Raw genomic sequence first — 12,632 nt, 5'->3', positions numbered from 1 at the left:
AATCCTGATCAAGAATATATATACTTTATGGGGTCGGAAACGCTTCCTTCTACCTGTTACATACTTTCCGACGAATCTAGTATACCCTTTTACTCTACGAGTAACGGGTATAAAAAACTCTTTACTCGTTTACCCAATAAACAAAATACCTTTTAATCGACAGAAAACCCTGTTTGAGCATTACAAACTTCTGACCAAAATTATAATACCGTGTAAAAGGGGACAAGGCGACAAAAAATGCAAATAAAAAGTGATACAGTTTCGATCCTGCCAGGAGTCGAACCTGGAATCTTCTGATCCGTAGTCAGACGCGTTATCCATTGCGCCACAGGACCCTTGTTAAGACCGTGACTAAAAAGCCTTTAATATCATCGCAATAACCTACTGAGGAAAGCCACTAGCTGAAATAGGAAAATGTCGAACGCTTGTTAACAGCCCGGCTAGCTCAGTCGGTAGAGCATGAGACTCTTAATCTCAGGGTCGTGGGTTCGAGCCCCACGTTGGGCGGCACCAAGTTTTTTTTATTTTAATTAAATAGCATCAACGAATAGAGCAAGTAAGTTGAGATTTACTATTTTCGAAAATTTTCATGCGTTTGTTGTGCAAAAGGAATTATAGCTTCAGTAAGAAGTTTGCAACATAGTAAAGAATTTGTTACCGTCCTCCTTCAGTATAAATGTTCTGATCAGCATTCGTAGAGGAGTCGAACTGTGCTTTCAGTCTAGTCTGTCTGTCTGCTTCTACGCAAAATAGGCTTTAAAGCTATCAAGAAGAAACTTCATGTCAAAACGAGCCCGATAGGACAACTACAGTTGATTCTGGCTCTACAATCTTTTGATCAGTGGCGTTCTCCATTGCGCTACATAGCCACTTCAAAAAAATGGTCCAAATTGTCGTGTCTTTATTGTTTGCCTAACCCACCTTTATTAAGAATCGTTACGATGAAGTTTGTACGCTTGTTAATTAAAATCTAGCTGAGATAAGAAAAAAACAATCGATCCTGCCAGGAGTCGAACCTGGAATCTTCTGATCCGTAGTCAGACGCGTTATCCATTGCGCCACAGGACCGCATGCCAACCTAGCATCAAAGTTTCAAAGAAGAAAGTGAGAAGCTTTCAAGCACTCCTTCACTACTTTACCGACATTTCGTCGCAAGCAGTGAATCGCTTTGCTTGTTCCTTCTGATTTAAACAGTTTTTTGAAGACCGCAATAATATTTCTCTACACAAAGGGTTTTTTCAGTACTACTTGTTTGTGTTTCTATATCGCTAGACGTATATTGTATGTTTTTTTTTTATTGTATTGAAATCTTACCATAGCCACTTGTATGTATTCAGAAAAAGTATTTCCCAGCAATTTAAAAAAGTAAGCTTAAATTATTGTTTTCCATCCGAAAATGGTTTACCCTAAAATTGAATGTTTACACATATCCACTCTGTAGAGCAGTTGGCTAGCTTTCGCACTCGGAGCGAAACGCATCCAAAAGAATGCAACTCCGCCCCTCTGCGAAACGGAAGCGTGCAGCGAGCCAGCGCAGCGTCAGCAGCGAGCCAAGCGAATACAGTGGGGGAGAAAATCAGTGGGTCTCAGTCCGTCGCTGACTTTCGGAGTGTGCAGTCCCCGAGTGCGGAAATCGCTATTGATGGCAATCAGTTGAAGACAGTCTGCAGGCGCAGAGTGCGAGTTTTGGAGTTCGGGAAGGTGTTTGAGGCCAGTCGTGGGGCTGTCCAAAACCTTGACAAAAGACTGCTACTGCAATAGCGCTAAAATCGCGGACCAGCGTACTGGTGCGTGGGTGTGTTCTGTGAGTGTGCAATGAAAAGTCGCAAACGCAGGGTGGCAGAAGTGAAGAGACTTTGTGTTCAGCTCGGGTAAGTCAGGTTAAAGGCCGTGAATCAACAAAAAGTCCGATGTTTTGCATCTCTGGCGTTTCCGATGTTCTCGCTCTGGGGCGCTACTCTTTTTGCATTTTGCATCTTTCTGTTTTCATCGTCTGCTTCGGCTATAATTGCCCGCTGCGTTGTTGTTGTTACGGTTTGCCTAGCTGCCATTCCCCGTAGCCACTTACACTCGCCTGTGTGTGTCTTGAGTTCGCTTGCGGGGCTCTTTCCATATATTTTACTCTCTCCCCTCCAAATCGGTGTTTCTGTTTGTGGAGCTCAGCGTTTCTGTTAATGCAGGTTAGCATCGAAGCCTTTCGTGGAAACAGGATGAGCACCAAGTCCGTGCCAGACCTGTGTGCCCTGCAGTTGCACAATTCGGCACTGGCACAAGTCTTCATGCAGTCGACGACCGGCATAGCCGACCGCAACGGCGGCAAAGCCTCTATATGCGTCACTAGTCGAGTCGACCTAGCCACGTCTCTCCGCGCTAGTGCTAGAGCTAGAGGGTTCAGGTCTCAGGTTGAGATTCCTTACTTCGTAAGCAGCGCAGCACCACGCCCACAAGCCCACAAACCGCCAAAAAAGAGGCGCCCACAGTTTTCATTCTTGAACAATATTAACTTGAGTGTACTTCTCTTGTCAATACAAATCGTTTGACCTAAGCAACGTTTGCTACGCCCACTCTGACGCCCACACATTCCCATTACGCCTAAAACTATATATTGAAATCTGTGGTATATGGCTCTCTGATCCTTCTAATCTCTTTGGCTAAGTAACGGGTATATGATAGTCGAGGCGTTTAGCCCTGATTTTCTCATGTTATTTAACGCCTGTTCACCACATGCAAAGTTGTGATCGACTAAAAATAAGATGATTCCGTTGATGACAAGTAGCGGGTCAAACGTGGTTTTCAATAAATAGTTTCGTTGGCAATATGCTTTAAATTTGTCCTTAGATTACTTTGCGCGTTTATGCTTTTCTGATATAGTTATTGTTTAGACTATTTGGCCACATTAAGCAGCAAAGTGAGATATGAAAAACAAGTCTGGCAGGCTCAGAGGCATCGCCGTCCATTTCAGGTTGCAGCTTCGCCATAAGACTCTTCAACGGACATTCGTTGAAAGCGAAAATGGTTCAGGTACTGAGGCAGAGTTTTCGACGCACGCTTCGCCTGCCTGAAATGCATCTCGCAGATACATATCTTAGAACAGCCAACTAGAATGCAGTTGCACAAGACACCAGAACCTAAATATGTGTACGCCACGGCGCTCACACCGATGCAGTCTATATAAATATCCCGTCTGTCTGTGGGCCGCCTGCAATTTCATTTTCATTACAACTTCATGCCCCTGACATCAGACTGAATGCCTGTCCGTCCTCCACCTCGCCAGGCCTCCTCAGCCTCTGCTTCTGCGTTGCAGTTCTGCAACGAATTTAGCTTGCCATCTCGTGCAGCCTTTTGCGCCGTCTGCCTGTTTCTACGCTCATTCTTCGACAATTGCAAGTTGCCCGACGGGAAGGCCTATTGAAGCTGCCCCCTGCCCCGCTGCCTGTTCCCTGTGTGCGCGAGTGGGGGAGCTGCTCACCCTAACCTACACCACAGAGAACTTATTGCGTCTGCTCGTTTCATAACAGAGCCCTTATATCGCTTTATTTTGTATCTGTGCGGCACACATTCTTCTCTATATTTCCCTCTGCCTTACTTTCTCACCTTATTGGCTCTCGGACTTTTCGTAGGCGTTTCATTGATGCGTTTTTCGGCTTTGAAAAAGCTTCCGTTCTTAACGATGGCTCTTGTTCCCTTAAGTTTAGCGATAACTCCAGAAGTAGGGGATCGAATCAAAGTGCACTAAACTAATAAATCTACCGTGAGCCTCCCAGAATTAAACATTTTCTAGGGAATTTGACAAAAGGCCCATTAGCTCAGCTGGTTAGAGCGTCGTGCTAATAACGCGAAGGTCGCGGGTTCGATCCCCTCATGGGCCAGCAGTTTATTTTTCTTTTATTTTTTAATTTATTTTATTTTATTATTATTTCTTATTTGTTATTATTTATTTCTTACAGAGCCTTTAAAATCTGCTCGCTCCATTGTGGCAAAGAGTAAATATGTATAAACAGAAAAACGTGTTGAGACAGCTTAACGAAAGAAAATGTAGATAACATTTTCTAATCTTTAGTTAGCCGAGGAACCTTCAGTAATGTCCATTTTGGGCAGTGGTTCCTAGGATCTTAGTACTCATCTTAGATGTAGGGGATAGAATTCCGATGTAAACTTCACATTTTTCACATCGATTCTTTTCGCAACGTGTAATCTTTATTGTTTTAGATAAAAAAATCAATAAAATAGAATTATAGCGTTTTAGCTTTAAAATCAACAATTGTAAGTAACACAGCTTACTAAACTATTTTTGCTTTTGAAAAATTCAAGACAACACTGTAACAGCTTAATTATGAGACAGAGAGAGATTAAAAAGTTTCACATTTATGCAAGTGATAGTTCGATTTCCGAAAAAAACTTTGCACCATTTGACTTTCGGTGTGGATTTGTTATATAAGTAAGTTTTAGCATGGGAAGCGAGAATAGCAAATTAAATTGTTAGTTATTAAGGAACTAAAAAATTAAAAAAAAAAAATTTTTCTTGCTGGTTTTTTTTTAAAGGTCTTAAAACAAGAGTTTTCTATCTCAAGCTTCAAATTATAAGCCCGTTAAAGGCAAAAAAGTATTCATACAAGCCCACAAACAAAGGAGCAATAATTTTAAATTTATTTTTTTTATTTTTATTTAAAAAAAAGTGTTCTTGAAAAAAAGTTTGTTTTCTAAAAAAAACAAGAAAGGAAGTTAACTTCGGCAAGCCAAAGTTTGTATACCCTTGCAGTTATAAAAAATAAGCAACTTTAGTAAATAATTTTTTCATATTACTTTCCCAGTTATTTCCCGATTGTTCCTATGACGGCTATGTGATATAGTCGTCCAATTTTAATAAAATTTAATTCAAAATACAGAACTAATTAAAAAATGTTATTTCCAAGCTAAGAAGGTTATATGTCAAAAAGGAGCAAAGCTATAATTTCTTATATATTATTTTCCCACTAATTTTCCGATCGTTCCTATGACAGCTATATGATATAGTCGTCCAATTTTGATAAAATTTAATTCGAAATTCAGACCTAATTAAAAAATGCTATTTCCAAGCTTAGAAGGTTTTATGTTAAAAAGAACCGAATATATAATTTATTCATATAATTTTAACACTCATTTTCCGATCGTTCATATGGCAGCTATATGATATAGTCGTCCGATTTTGATAAAATGTAATTCGAAATTCAGAACTAATTAAAAAATGTTATACATTAAACATTTTTAAGAATTTCGAATTCAATTAAATAAAAATCGGACTACTCTAACATATAGATGTCAAAAAATGGTCTAATAACAATAATGAAATAATTTATTTTTAATATCACTGAAGTCAGCAACAATCCTTATAAATTTTACATGGTTTTACTGAAGTTGAATATTTCTTATAACTGCAAAGGTATACAAACTTCGGCTTTCTTGTTTTTAAATTTTTTTCCCGATAGTTTCTATAAGAGCTATAAGATATAGGTGTCTGATACGGCGGGTCCCGACTTATATACTAACTGCAATAGAAAGGAGACTTTTAGGAAAGTTTCAGTCCGATAGCTTCAAAACTGAGAGACTAGTTTGCGTAGAAACGGACAGACGGGCGGACAGACGGACATGGCTAGATCGACTCGTCTAGTGACGCTGATCAAGAATATATATGCTTTATGGGGTCGGAAACATTTCCTTCACTGCGTTGCAAACTTCTGACTGAAATCATTATACCCTCTGGGTATAAAAAGTGAAAAAACAAAGTTTTTTAATTTTAGGGTCCTTAGAGGATTTTGCGTAAAGGACTCTTTTTTTTAACAGATTTAAAATTGGGTATTTTAAGTAAATATGGTTTTCATGCCATCGAAGCCATAAATAATGGTCCACTTTTGTACCACAGAGGTATTAGGTAATTAAAAGTGTGTACATTCCTTAGCACCCTTTAGATGAAATTTGCTTAAATTTTTTATGATTTTTTGAAAATGCGCATTTGATGCATATTTTTCTTTTTTTCATAAAAATTTTTTCCGACATTGTCACCCTAAAACATGGAAGAACGCTATAGTCAAGTGCCTCGACTATCAGAAGCCCGTTACTCAGCTTAAGGGAGCAAATGGGAAATAGAGATTATATCCAGCAAAGCTATATTTTAGGGCGCCACCTACCGGCTTTTTCAGTAGATGCTATGTGGGAGGCAGACAGACTTAAGCTTTTAACTTGTTTGTGGGCGTTAGAGTGGGCGTGAAACACAATTCAGTTAAAATTTTTATCCTATAATATTACCTGTAGGCGCTACAGATTTTCGCGGATTGTGGGCGTTAGAGTGGGCGTGGCACCATTCTGCGCAGGAAGCCCAGGAAAATGCATGTCAAGTCTGCATGTCCTAGCTCTTATAGTTTGCGAGATCCCAGCGTTCATACGGACAGACAGACAGACGGACTTGGCTAGATCGACTCGGCTATTGATCCTGATCAAGAATATATATACATTATGGGGTCGGAAACGCTTCCTTCTACCTGTTGCGTACTTTCCTTTTACTCTACGAGTAATGGGTATAAAATCATAAGCAATATTTTTGAAATATTTTTTTGGCAGTTACTAATATTGTTTTTTTAAGACGAGGAAAAAAGTAAAAAAAATATATTTTCACACAAATTTGTCGTTTTCAGGAAGTACTGACAGGGTTAAGAAAAGTATTGTATCATTCAAAAGGCATTTATATGTAAAGTAAGTTCAAATTATTAATATATTTAACTTTTGATTCGTCAAAATACGGCCAACTAGTGTACGTGTAGGCAAATTTTGTAAAAAAAATTAAATTTTCGCCCAACGTGGGGCTCGAACCCACGACCCTGAGATTAAGAGTCTCATGCTCTACCGACTGAGCTAGCCGGGCAATGTAGACGATTCCGCCGAAAAAATGAAATTTATCTTAAGCATACCGGAATTTTTATAAACGTGGCAGCCACAACAGATTTTATTATAGCTTCGCCTCATTATTATACACCCGCAGAGGGTATATATTAGGATCAATTGTATCACTTTCGTATGCCCTTGCAGAGGGTATAATGATTTCAGTCAGAAGTTTGCAACGCAGTGAAGGAAACGTTTCCCATCCCATAAAGTATATATATTATTGATCAGCGTAACTAGACAGGTCGATTTAGCCATGTCCGTCGGTCTGTCCGTTTCTACGAAAACTAGTCTCTCAGTTTTTAAACTATCGGGCTAAAACTTTCCTAAAAGTCTTCTTTCTATTGCAGGTAGTATATCTTATAGCTCCCATAGGAACTATCGGGGACCAATTAAAAAATTATATCTTCGGTGTTTTTTAACATAAAACCTTCAAAGCTTGGAAATTACATTTTTTAATTAGTTCTGACTTTCGAATTAAATTTTATCAGAATCGGACGACTATATCATATAGCTGCCATAGTAACGATCGAAAAATTAGTGGTAAAATAATGTGCAAAAATTATATCTTCGGTGTTTTTTAGCTTGGAAATTACATTTTTAAATTATTTCTGAATTTTGAATTAAATTTTATCAAAATCGGACGACTATGTCATGAAGCTGTCATAGGAACAAACGGGAAATTAGTGGGAAATTAATATGAAACAAGAAAGGAACATAACTTCGGCAAGCCGAAGTTCCTATACCCTTGCAGCTATAAGAAATAATCAACTTTAGTAACACATGTATAATTTTTAAGGATTGTTGCTAACTTCAGTGATTTTTTTGACATCTATATGTTAGAGTAATTTTTATTAAATTGAATTCGAAATTCTTAAAAATATAACAAATTATATATTCAATATTATAAGATAATATGACAAAAAGCCCCAAAGCTATAATTTTTTTTTCATATTATTAATTTTTTCCGATTGATCCTATGACATGATAGAATTTGATTCGAAATTCAGAACTAATTAAAAAATATTATTTCCAAGCTTAGAAGGTTATATGATAAAAAATCAAGGATACAATTTTTTCATAATTTTCGACTAATTTTCCGATTGTGTCTATGGCAGCTATATAATATAGTCGTCCGATTTAATTCGAAATTCTATATTAATTAAAAAATGTTATTTCAAAGCGCAGGAGGTTATATGTATCCGAGAGTTCCTATGGCAGCTATATGACATAGTCGTCCGATTTTGAAAAAATTTAACGCGAAATTCAGTACTAATTAAAAAATGTATTTTCCAAGCTTAGAAGGTTATATGTTGAAAAACACCGAAGATTTCTATTTTTTTAACTTTTTCCCCGATAGTTCCTATAGGAGCTATAAGATATAGTTGTCCGATCCGGCTGGTTCCGACTTATATACTACCTGCAGTAGAAAAAAGACTTTTAGGAAAGTTTCAGCCCGTGCGGTGCAAACTTCTGACTGATCATTACACCCTCTGAAAGGATATACAAATTATTTACTAAGTTAATTATTTCTTATAACTGCAAGGGTATACAAACTGCGGCTTGCCGAAGTTAACTTCCTTTCTTGTTTAACTTATAAAATAGGAAAATGACTTGGTCAGGAGATACAACCTTATTGTTGTTGTATTTGTACGGAAGAAAATGGAATGGCAATGTTCCAAAACATTGTGGGAATCCTAATATCTAAAATTCTTCCAAACATTCTTAAATTTTTCATTTGTTCAGAAAGTTTGGAGAAAAATTCTCGGGAGCCATAATAGTTATGGCGATACAGAATTCCCTTAGAATTTAGAATATCAGGAACTTCAACATAGCTTTCCTAACTATAGTTAAATTTCTTATTTACATGTTTTCACGTTTTCCTCCCCATGCTGTTTTTAACAGTGTCAGGAAACATTTTAAAACAACTTTGTCACCACAAACTTGTCTTAAAACGTCAAAATATTAGAAAACACAACAAAAATTTTTTTAATTCCGTTACGTTAAAATTAATTAATTAAAATTATATAATTTATAAAAGGAAATTTCTTAAAATAAGTCTGACGATTGGGACTTCTTAATTTTTTAACCTGTCGTTTGACTTTCATTATATATAAAACTTAAACAGTTTTATATCAATCACTACAAGTGAAAAAAATTCCTTGGAAGAATCCAAATATAATAAAAATGCTGAGCGCGCCCCCGGGTGGACTCGAACCACCAACCTTTCGGTTAACAGCCGAACGCGCTAACCAATTGCGCCACGGAGGCAGATGGCAGTTATGTGTCATATATTCGCTTGATATTATCTGCGAATAAAACTGTTTAAAATTTTCAACGCCCTTTCATACATTTTATATTGAAAAGAAAAATCGACATATTGAAAAATCGAATAATTGAATGGTGTATCGGCTCTGCGTAGTTAGCTCTGCCAATATAAAGCAGTAATGAGTTTGTTAAGCGCCACACCAATAACAAGAAAGGAAGTTAATTTCGGCAAGCCGAAGTTTGTTTACCCTTGCAGTTATACAAAAAAATTTAATGTTGGTAACATTATGTTAAATTATTAAGGATTGTTACTAGCTTCAAAAATATTATAAAAGAATATTATATTATAAAATAATATATTTGTAATTCTGAAAAGTTATCCCAGAGTAAAAGAAACAAGGAAGAACGCTTTAGGCGAGGTACTCGACTATCAGATACGCGCGGCAAAAAAAATGTAAATTACTTACCTTGCAACTAAATATAAAAATAAGTTCTTAAAAGTACGACTTTTTTCGTGTACTTTTATCGAACTGGCAACTTCGATTATATAGATTTCATTTAATTGTCACAAAATCACTCTTGACGTCGAAATCATTGTACACTTTCGTGTGTTGCCGTATTTACGAAATGGCGTTTATGCACACAAGAATTGGGTGAAATCGCGAAATAGCAGTCAGATTTTGTTAAATTAAATTCGAAATTCAGAACTAATTATAAAATGTTATTTCCAAGCGTAGAAGGTTGAATCAGAAACGTTGTTTTTTAATAATTCAGCGAACAAAAACCCGGAATTTTTTTAGTTTTACGGACTGTAGTACCATAGCCTTAAAGACATTGGAACATTTCACGACTGTCTATTTGTTTTTTTTGGGTTAACATCGTGGTAAAGCTTCCAAAATGAATTTATTTTATATTACTCAAAACATTGTATCGTTATTTTTGAGCCACAAAAGTGAACATGCTGATCCTGCATGGGTTTTTTTATGATATGGTACCATCTATACTATACATACTCGTATATACCAAATGATATAGTCGTCCTACTTTGATAAAATTTAATTCGAAATTCAAAACCAAATAAAAAATGTTACTTCCAACAGTAGGCGGTTATAAGTTATACAAGAAAGGAAGTTAACTTCGGCAAGCCGAAGTTTGTATACTCTTGCAGTTATAAAAAATAATCAATAATTTTATTAAATTGAATTCGAAATTCTTAAAAAATATAAAAATTTAAATTCCCAATATTATAAGATAATATGTCAAAAAGCCCCAAAACTATAATTTGTTTCAAATTATTTCCGACCAATTATCCGATCGTTCCTATGGCAGCTATATGATATAGTCGTCCGATTTTAATAAAATTGAGTTCGAAATTCAGAACTAATTAAAAAATGTTATTTTCAAGCTTAATTTTCAGATCGTTCTTATGGCAGCTATATGATATAGTCGTCCGATTTTGATAAAATTTAATTCGAAATTCAAAACCAAATAAAAAATGTTAGTTCCAACCGTAAGCGGTTACAAGTTATACAAGAAAGGAAGTTAACTTCGGCAAGCCGAAGTTTGTATACTCTTGCAGTTATAAAAAATAATCAATAATTTTATTAAATTGAATTCGAAATTCTTAAAAATATAAAAATTTAAATTCCCAATATTATAAGATAATATGTCAAAAAGCCCCAAAACTATAATTTGTTTCAAATTATTTCCGACCAATTATCCGATCGTTCCTATGGCAGCTATATGATATAGTCGTCCGATTTTAATAAAATTGAATTCGAAATTCAGAACTAATTAAAAAATGTTATTTTCAAGCTTATAAGTTTATATGTTATTTCATATTTTCCGACTAATTTTCAGATCGTTCCTATGGCAGCTATATGATATAGTCGTCCGATTTTGATAAAATTTAATTCGAAATTCAAAAGCAAATAAAAAATGTTATTTCCGAGCGTAGGAGGTTATAAGTTAAAAAACACCGAAGATATAATTTTTCAATATTATTTTACCACTAATTTTCCGACTGTTTCTATGGGGGCTATATGATATAGTCGTCCGATTTTGATAAAATTTAATTCGAAATTCAGAACTAATTTAAAAATGTTATATTCAAGCTAAGAAACATATATGTTAAAAAACACCAAAGATATATATTTTTTAAATTTTTTTCCCTGATAGTTTCTATGGGAGCTATAAGATATAGTTGTCCGACCCGGCTGGTTCCGACTTATACGAGGTGTGTTCAAAAAGTAAGGTGACTTTTCAAATTTCGCAGGCAACATCATGGGTATATGGTTATGATATCGAAACCAAAGCCCAATCGTCACAATGGAAGAGGCCAGGTGAGCCAAGACCGAAAAAAGCACGCCAAGTTCGATCAAATGTCAAAGTTTTGATCACTGTATTCTTCGATTACCATGGCGTGGTGCATCAGGAGTTCTTACCATATGGTCGTACGGTCAATAAACAGTATTATCGGGAAGTTATGCGCCGTTTGCGAGAAGCAATATGGCTTTCATCACGATAATGCCCCTGCTCACTCATCTTTGCTTGTGAGAGATTTTTTGGCCAAAAACAACACCACAATAATGCCTCAGCCACCATATTCACCGGATTTGGCCCCATGTGACTTTTTCTTGTTTCCAAAACTAAAGAGACCTATATAAGGATGGAGATTTGCAACGATTGAAGAGATAAAGACTGCATCGCTGGAAGAGCTCAAGGCTATACCGAAAAGTGCTTATGAGAAGTGCTTTGAGGATTGGAAAAACCGTTGGCATAAGTGTATTGTATCTGAGGGGGATTACTTTAAAGGGGACAACATGAATATTAATAAATAAATTAATAGTTTTTTTTTTGAAAATACAAAGTCACCTTACTTTTTTAACACACATCGTATACTACCGATAGCTTCAAAACTGAGAGACTAGTTTGCGTAGAAATGGACAAACAGACGGACATGGCTAGATCGACTCGTTTATTGACGCTGATCAAGAAAATATATACTTTATGGGGTCGGAAACGTTTCCTTCACTGCGTTGTAAACTTCTGACTGAAATCATAATACCCTCTGCAAGGGTATAAAAATATATTTTTGAACCAATGAGATATTTTAAATTTAAAGTTAGCTGCATATAAACACAAAGAACACATTAATAGTAATATACACAATTAATTATAAAATAAACAATTTCGCCCCCGGGTGGACTCGAACCACCAACCTTTCGGTTAACAGCCGAACGCGCTAACCAATTGCGCCACGGAGGCTTTGGAAGGTAGGTTATGTCGTAGCTTACATCCGATACTATCCCTAATTTTTATGTGTAAAATAAGAAATCGCTTAATTTTTCGCAGCAATTCGCTAAAGGCCTCCGTGGCGCAATTGGTTAGCGCGTTCGGCTGTTAACCGAAAGGTTGGTGGTTCGAGTCCACCCGGGGGCGAAGCATTTTTA

At 36.2% G+C, this 12,632-nt stretch overlaps 8 non-coding genes across 8 annotated transcripts; 3 read left to right on the top strand and 5 right to left on the bottom strand.

The window, feature by feature from the left end:
• Positions 1-262: 262 nt before the first annotated feature.
• Trnar-acg (transfer RNA arginine (anticodon ACG)) lies at positions 263-335 on the bottom strand. Its single transcript has one exon. It is a non-coding gene; the product is annotated as a tRNA-Arg (tRNA).
• Positions 336-434: 99 nt separating this feature from the next.
• On the top strand, positions 435-507 carry Trnak-cuu (transfer RNA lysine (anticodon CUU)). Its single transcript has one exon. It is a non-coding gene; the product is annotated as a tRNA-Lys (tRNA).
• A 488-nt stretch (positions 508-995) lies between these two features.
• Trnar-acg (transfer RNA arginine (anticodon ACG)) lies at positions 996-1,068 on the bottom strand. Its single transcript has one exon. It is a non-coding gene; the product is annotated as a tRNA-Arg (tRNA).
• A 2,727-nt stretch (positions 1,069-3,795) lies between these two features.
• Positions 3,796-3,869, top strand: Trnai-aau (transfer RNA isoleucine (anticodon AAU)). The gene has a single exon. It is a non-coding gene; the product is annotated as a tRNA-Ile (tRNA).
• A 2,953-nt stretch (positions 3,870-6,822) lies between these two features.
• Positions 6,823-6,895, bottom strand: Trnak-cuu (transfer RNA lysine (anticodon CUU)). The gene has a single exon. It is a non-coding gene; the product is annotated as a tRNA-Lys (tRNA).
• A 2,214-nt stretch (positions 6,896-9,109) lies between these two features.
• On the bottom strand, positions 9,110-9,183 carry Trnan-guu (transfer RNA asparagine (anticodon GUU)). The gene has a single exon. It is a non-coding gene; the product is annotated as a tRNA-Asn (tRNA).
• Positions 9,184-12,373: 3,190 nt separating this feature from the next.
• On the bottom strand, positions 12,374-12,447 carry Trnan-guu (transfer RNA asparagine (anticodon GUU)). Its single transcript has one exon. It is a non-coding gene; the product is annotated as a tRNA-Asn (tRNA).
• A 100-nt stretch (positions 12,448-12,547) lies between these two features.
• On the top strand, positions 12,548-12,621 carry Trnan-guu (transfer RNA asparagine (anticodon GUU)). Its single transcript has one exon. It is a non-coding gene; the product is annotated as a tRNA-Asn (tRNA).
• Positions 12,622-12,632: the final 11 nt, after the last annotated feature.

This window comes from Drosophila biarmipes, chromosome 2R, assembly GCF_025231255.1.
Source record: "Drosophila biarmipes strain raj3 chromosome 2R, RU_DBia_V1.1, whole genome shotgun sequence".
Taxonomy (NCBI): Eukaryota; Metazoa; Arthropoda; class Insecta; order Diptera; family Drosophilidae; genus Drosophila; species Drosophila biarmipes.
Note: the sequence above shows the minus strand (reverse complement) of the source record. Positions and strands in the feature narration are given on the sequence as shown.